This window comes from Solanum lycopersicum, chromosome 11 (assembly GCF_036512215.1).
Source record: "Solanum lycopersicum chromosome 11, SLM_r2.1".
In the NCBI taxonomy this organism is placed as follows: domain Eukaryota; kingdom Viridiplantae; phylum Streptophyta; class Magnoliopsida; order Solanales; family Solanaceae; genus Solanum; species Solanum lycopersicum.
In genome coordinates, this window is record NC_090810.1 from 18,424,778 (window position 1) to 18,433,071 (window position 8,294).

Sequence of the window (8,294 nt, forward strand, 5' to 3'; positions counted from 1 at the left end):
TGTGGTTCCTATAATTTATACAAAAAAATTTTGATATGTTGGAATTTAAATTTATCCAATAAAAAGATGTCACATATAATTAATAAAAAAAAATTAAAAAAAAAAAGTTGTTAGATTTAAGGGTAATAGTTGACCAAAAAGGTGGACTGAGTGGTATTTTATTCCAATAGATGGATGAGGGATATTTTTATACCTTTTCAAATAGTTCAATGGTATTTTTGATCTTTTTCCATCTTTTAATTTAATTGGGGATAGAAAAAGGAGAAGTAAGGTGATTTGCCAACCTAGCTAATTACAAATCAAATAAAAATAGTACATACATGCTTATTCTTTTCCCAATGACTCTAAAAAGGAATTTGAGAGTCGACCCAAAACTTCAAAATAGAAACTAGAGAGTCAACAAAACTTTTATGAAGCTGTCCGATATATAGTATAGGTTAGACAGAAGAATTTTGCCTTGTATTTATTTGAGTATATTTTACATACACAAATTCAATATTGAGTTACAATACTAAAGTTGGAAAAAAGATTAGATTATGAGGTGCAATGACATCAGCCGTCCCATTCCATAATAGTTGAGCAAATTGTTGGTTGGCTGCTTCTGTTGGATGACTAGCATCAGAGAACACATAATCTGTCACATTTTTGCGTAACTCATACTCTTTGACTTGCCTCTTTCCTCCACAACTATTAATTCCTTTAAATACACCTGTCCTACAACATGCTTCTATTGATACATTAAAACCTACACAAAATTACCCTTATGATTGATTATGTAAAACATAAATATTCATTCGCAAATACATAAATGTGTCATTTAATATGACTTTAACTTGAATCTATGCCTTTCAACTTTGAATACTATACAAATAGACACCTAAACATTCACAAAATTAAACAAGTGGACATATGCGTAGCATCCTACGTGGTATCCTATGTGTATAGTATGTCACGTAGAATGTGAATATTTAGTTGTTCAATTTCATAGAAGTTAAAGTGTCTATTTGTGTACATCCAAAATTGAAAAGTATAAATATCAATTAAGAATAAGTTAAAAGACATAATTATTATTATGCTAGTATTCGATGTCGTGAATATAGTTAAATAAAACTTACCATATTTGGAAGGGTTATCAATTCTTTGAGTAAAGATTTTGTAAAAGTCAAATAATGTAAAATTAAATCCTTTCAAGTTTTGTTGTAATTATTGTTATGCAACCTGTATTATAAGGTTAGCCTAAAAAAGACAGAAACATAATAACATGAAACAGAAAGTAAATAGAATTCAAGAAGTAATTAGAGTACACAGAAACTACTGTGTTTCCTTAAGAAATATAATCCCCTCACTGTATCCGATTTTATGGATTAATTTCTCCCAAGATAAAACGGATTAATCATGTTAAAGAAATAGCGGTACCTCAAATTTCTTTAACTTCAGCGAACTTCAGAACAGCAACAAGTCACACAGACTTAGTCGATCGATACTTTGATTTGTTTGAGAGAAAAAAAAATTATGCAGAGCACGAAAAAATTCAGCGTTTGAAAAAACGAAAATCGACTTTCTTTTATAGAAATTTTCAGCAAGAAACGTAACGTGTCTGTTCGGAGAAATCTTTTCAGACCCGTTTTATCCAGAAAGTTGTGTCTTTTGAAAAAAATAATAATTTTTCGGAAAAATGTGTCTGTTAGGAAAATAACGGCTTTTAGGAAAAAGTAACAACTTTTCAAAATGTTATCCTTACCCGCAAATTTATAATAATATTAACCGAAGTCGACCGACGACGACGGCGCGAGGGGGCATCTTCTTCTTCGCTCTTTAAGAAGTAATTGAAGTGTTTCCTTATATAAGGACAATAATTTCCCTTTCTTTTGTCGATATGAGAGAAATGACTTCTTATTTGCACTTTCCAAATGACTTTTCATTTTTTTTCTCCAAAATAGTTTCCTCAATTTTCATATTCTCTCTTTTCTTTTCCCATTCACACTTGTTAAACCCAACAATTATATAAGCCTTTTGGGAAGAGCGTTGTTGTGCATCTCTAGCAGTCCACTCAATTCTTGCATGCACTCACCACTTTTACCTCCTATTTGAGCATTAAATGCCCTTCCACCTGGGGAACAACCTTCAGGGGGCAATGTAAATATGGTAAATTTTCTTCCTCCTTTATTGTAATTTGTAAATTGCCTGTTACAGTATTAATTCATTTACACAATGTTAGTCAAATTAATTTGATTAATGTTGCTAATACTAGTTAACAAATTTATAATTACCTGTAAAATAGCAGTAAAATTACCCAATACCATCTATGAAAATTGTTCTTTAGGAAAGGAAACTTTTTAGGATTGGTAAGATAAGGAAAAGCGTAATCATTACTTCCCGTGCTAAACATGTATACAAAATCAGTCAGGAGTTGTTGAGACTGTTGTGACCCCAACTTATTCACCGACAATTCAACCACTTCACCGAAATGTGTTAATTGCGTTTGGAGATCTATAACCTGCAAATTAATTATATGACATTCATGGGAAAAATTGAACATTTTCATAGATAATATAGTTATACCTATTAATTTTATTACATCTAATATTCAAAAGAATGACTTTTGAAAAATAGAGAAAAAATTTATTTACAATACCGCGATTGATTTCTACTAAACAACCTGAGCCAGTACTAGAAGCAAAGTTGACCCATGAAGAAATTTATCGAACCCAATTTCAAAAAATGACGGAATTAATGACAAGTTAGCAAATTTCGCTTCAAAAAATAAAATAAATTAGTTATAAATACAATAGAGGAATAAAAATGTCAATTTTTTTAGTATCATTACCAGTAAAATCGGATATGAGGCGACCATCACTAGGTCTACCAGTAGGAGAGTTGAAGAACGTTTCACCGTAAGGCGACCAATTAGCTTGAAATTGAGTAGTAGTGTTGATATAATTATTATTTCCTGAATCTAAAGTGTTGATATAATTATTATTTCCTGAATCTAAAATCGAATCACCAAACAGAAATAGGGCACGTAAAGCTCACATTTAATTGGATTGGTAAAGAAAAATGCAAAGAAAATCAAACAGCATACATGAAACATTTAATTGGATTGGTAAAGAAAAATGCAAAGAAAATCAAACAGCATACATGAAACAAGTTTGTACTGAAAGCCATTATAATTGTTTGTGAAGTGGGGATAGATCGATAGTTTGTCCTACTTTTATACAAAAAAAAAAGTTATTGGGATCTTTTATGATTAAAATTTTACTATGGACATCTACGGATATCTTAACCTGATCCTATATAAATGTTAGGTTAAAAATAGCAAGATTTTTTAAAAATATTATTTTATATGTAGTTTTCCCTAGGTAAATGGTAGTTAATTATTTACTTAATTTATGTTTATTTTATTATATTATAAAATTAAGAATAACACTATTGAGTGACCAAAAAAAGTTTTTGAAATATGAATAGACTTATATACCTTTTTAATCTATTTTATACTTTACTTTTATCGGTTACTTTGGTAGATAAAGAAAACATCACAATTGATGATAATATAGTTTAAAACAAATACTATTTCTAATTTTCGATTTGAATCCGATATATTAAAGAGTTGCTATAACATTCAGATTAGAAATATCAAATGGAAAGGTACTTTTGTAATTGAAAATTGTTTGTGGGTGTAAAATGTTTTAAGTCTAATTTAGAAAAAAGATTAGATAATTATACCAAATTTTATAAGCTTAGATATTTTTAGAATTATCTTATATGTTTGATCTTAAAAGATAGAACAAGTCATTACACTAAAGTAACATATTGATTTTATGACAGTGAATAAAGTAAACATCAAATAAAATTATAATCTTAAAGATTTTATCCAATATCTAGAATTTTGAATACCTTATTAATCAATAAATAAAATACTGCTAAATTAGGCTAATTCACAACCAAATTTCACTTACGGTTACTCAATTTTGAGTTTGTCAAAGCCACATTTTAAATATTTTTTGTTACGTACGACCAACGAGTCATCCAACTAAAAGTTTATCGAACGAAAGTCATTTTTTAATTTTAATTTTTTATCATTTAAAATTCATCAAATTTGGATTATATTTACTAAAATAAATAGTGTCACTTGAATTTTCTATATTTGGTATTTAAGTTAATTATATTTGTTAATTTACTCCGCCCCTATTAATTTGTTTGTTTTATTTGACTTGTCACACATTTTTAAAAAATAAGACTTTTGAATTTTATGAGCTTAAATTATAAATATGTCAAATTACTAAAATGCTCTTTAATATTGTGATATTGAATAAAGGGAAATTTTCACATATAGCAACTTAAAAATAATTAGTTACTCACCGTAGTTATAGTTTGATAATTACCATTTGTAGCTACATTATATATTGAGGAGAGAGGCGGTGAGACTGGGAGAGAGAGAGAGAGACAGAGAGGGAAAAGAGTGGGAGAGAGGTGAATTGTATATATATATTTGTTAGATAATTAATTGTATATCATACATATGTATTTGTATAGATGGCAAGAGAGATTGGGAGAGGAGGGAGAGAGGCAAGCGTGAGAGGGAGGAGAGAGGCGAGCGGGGTGAATTGTATATGTATATGCATATGCATTTGTATATATGACAATCTAGATTGGAAAAGAAAGGAGAGAGGCGAGAGAGAGAGGGTACTCATTGAGAGGGTATCAAGATAAATGACTACATAAAAGTTTCTCCTACAAAGATAGTTATAAAATTGCTACCACTGCATAAATGACTACAAAAATTTAGCATCATAATTAAAAAAAGTTAAAGCTGATTTTGCCAAGTTTAGTTGATTCCAGATGGATTCCATCTTGGAGAGATTTTCATAGAGAGATTCCTCTTTTTCTTATATCAAAATCGCCATATCTCTTATCCGTTGAAAATCAATAAAAAGATGAGAAATAGCATACATAAAAGATATGATCTCAATTTATTGGGTCTCCTCCTTCGTCTTTCACTTCTTTTTTGGTTGGTATTAATTTACTGAATGAATATCATGGACAAGAATAATATTTCTCAATCCATTTTTGTTATTTTCAATGGATTTCAATATTGTCTTTGGTGTTAGATAATGCATAGTTTTTTTCAAAATGGAGAAAGTCGTGATGATATGTCACTGGTCATATAATTTGTCCGAAGCAAACTGAGACGGAAATGAACAAAATGGAAGTCAACAAGGGGTCGGGGTGAATAAAAAGTTCCTTAGTTGACTTCCTGTTATGACTAGTCGACTCAACTGCACGTTAGTAGAATATTGAAACGGTAATAATAACTTGAAATAAGTAAATAACACAAAGTTTTTTATACTAGTTCGGATCACCGATGTAGTGTCTAGTCCAGTCTCCTTGGGTTACAAGGGCTTCCCTTAAGAGTTTATTCAGAATTTGGGTGTTACAGAATGTTACAATTAAGAGCCTCAGACCAGAATTTGGGTGTTACAGAATGTTACGATTAAGATCCTCGTCTGATATTCAAATCAGATCAAAAATGTTACAATTAAGAGCCCCGTCTTACATTCAATTCAGATCTTCTTCTTCAACACAACCTCTACATGTATAACCTACACTTAGATCTTTGTTTCTCTTTTCTTTTCAATTCTTCGCCCAAGTGTTTACGAAGTTTTATGAAAGATAAAAGGAGAAGACAATATAAGTTCAAGCAAAGTGCGTGATTTCAATTGATGGTATGAGTCTTCTTTCATATATGAGTATAGTGTGATGTTTTTTTAGCTATAACATGAAAACCTAAGGGAGATTCCTTCAATCAAAGATTTGTAATGTTTCCTTGTTTGAGATTCTTGGTTCCTTAATTTAATCTGTCTTGAAAATATGCTGATGTAGAATCTTTTGTTGATCTTCTTGTGATCCTGCCTGCTGTCTTGAGCCTTCTGTTTTGCAGTTGTCATCTTTCCTGGTCATCATAATCAGTGTGAATTATTTGTTGTCCTGATTGATTATCTGATGTTGTTTTCCTTTTGGTATGATGGTTGATTAAATCAATCTTTTAGATTGATTGTGTGTTGATCCATTTCCATGGTAGCGGATTACTTGTGTCACTCAGTCTTCTTGGTGAAACTGGTGATCTTCTTGTTTCTTCTTTTCATTCCTTAATTTCATCATATCAATCAAGATATGTTTGATTGATTTTGGAAGCAATTATTATTTCTTTTCTTTCTTTGGTTGCTTTGGGGATCAAGACATATCTCTTTTTGATGTATTTTCTTGCGAAGAGTATGAATAACTATTTAAGTGTCATTTATCAAAATCAACTGCATCTATGGAGTTAATAATCTCCCACTTTTTATGATGATAATTAATTCACAATTCAATATAATACTTGACAGACAATGAAACTTCCCTGATGTTTATATGTGTAGATCATGTTGGGAACTGTAGCTCCCCCTGTCTTCGTAACTTCCCTTTTTTGTGGGGAGATTGTGGGAGCAAAAGTCTCCCCTTTTAGCATAATCAAAAAGAAAAAAAGTACATACTAGGGGTGTGTTTGGTACGAAGGAAAATGTTTTCCATGGAAAATGTTTTCCTAGAAAATGTTTTCTTGGAAAACAAGTAGATTTAGACTTATTTTCTCATGTTTGGTTGGTGAGTATAAAATATTTTCTGGAAATGATTTTTAGTGTTTGATTTATGAATGAAAAATATTTTTGAGGAATATCTTTTATTTTTACTAGAATACAAAATAATTTATGAAATTGAAAATATTTTTTAAAAACAATTTTCTTTTGGGTGGTGGTGATAGAGGGTGGGGGTAGTGGGGTGGGGTGGGGGAAGAGGGAGGGGATAGGAGTGAAAATTTAAAAATTTGAAGTTGATAGTATTTTTAAAAAACAAAATTAATTTTTTGGGGGGTTGGGGTTGGGGATGAGGGGGCTGGTAGGGGTGGGTAGGGGGGAGAGGTATGAGCTTAAAAATAAAAATTTGGAGTTGAAAATATTTTTAAAAAGCAAAATTAATTTTTGGGGAAGTGGTGGTGTTTGGGGAGGGGGGGTCAGAGATCGAGTGAAAAAATTGAATTTTAAAATTGAATTTTTTTTTAAATAGATGTTTTTTCCAAAAAAAAATGTAATTTGAAATTGGAGGAGAGCTTTGGAAAATGTTTTCCTTAATTTTTGAAGGGAAGTCATTTTCCTTAATTTTGAGGAAAATGAGTTGATTTGGAAAATATTTTCCAAAACTTTTATCTCAACCAAACATGAAAAAATTGGAAAACATTTTTCAAAAAATGTTTTTCTTCGTACCAAACACACTTTAGATAATAATAGAACAGGAAAAAATAGATAAAAATACAGTAGCACTTGTGAGGAAAGTTGTCAATGCGCAGTCCAACAAACAAATAGTGAAAGATAAGAGGGGGTGAATTTAAAATACTTGACCAATCGATTGTCTATGAGTATTAGTCGACTTCCCTACAGGTTAGTTGAATAGATAATGAAGAAGTAATTACTGAAAGTAAATGAACACAAAAAAGTTTTATATTGGTTCGGATCACCAATGTGGTGCCTAGTCAAGTCCCCTTGGGTTTCAAGGGTTTCCTAAAGAGCCCGATTAACTTGGTTGTACAGAATGAGTAGTATTTTGATCCTACCTGATGTGCAAATCAAATCTTCTAGATATGTGCATGATAGATCAATTTTTATCCTTGATTCATTTGTAATTGATCTGCTGAATCATGTCCATATTAGATATGTGCATGATAGATCAATTTTTTCCTTACATGAGGATGTTAAGTATTGGCTTGACAGTCATGTGTGAATTGATCCTTTCCTTAAGTTGACTTTTCTTGTGCTCCTTTGTAAATACTGGTCTGGTGATGTTTCCTTCAATTTGTCCCTTGATTTTATCTTTGATTAATTTGATTGATTTTTCTTGTATGCAACTTTGATTTCACAGTCTGTGAGATTTGATCCGATTGATAAAATATTTTCTTTCCATTCTTAACTGGTTGTGCCTATCCTTAGTGGATCACTAAGAGCATCACACTTTTAGCCTTGTACTTGTGTTGCATTTTGTTTACTTCCTGCATCAAAAACCTGGTCAGTATTGTTATTATTTAAATGTTTGAATCTGAGGTTAACAATCTCCCCCTTTTTGATAATGAAAGTTTTAATAAAATATTGAGAAATTTCGAGAGAAGTGAAAATAAAACTTCCCTGAGACAGTGAGGTCCATGTGAAGGCTCCCCCTAAGTTGAGTGCCTCATTTCTGAGTGTACCTGAACCTGGACTGGAAAACTGGAA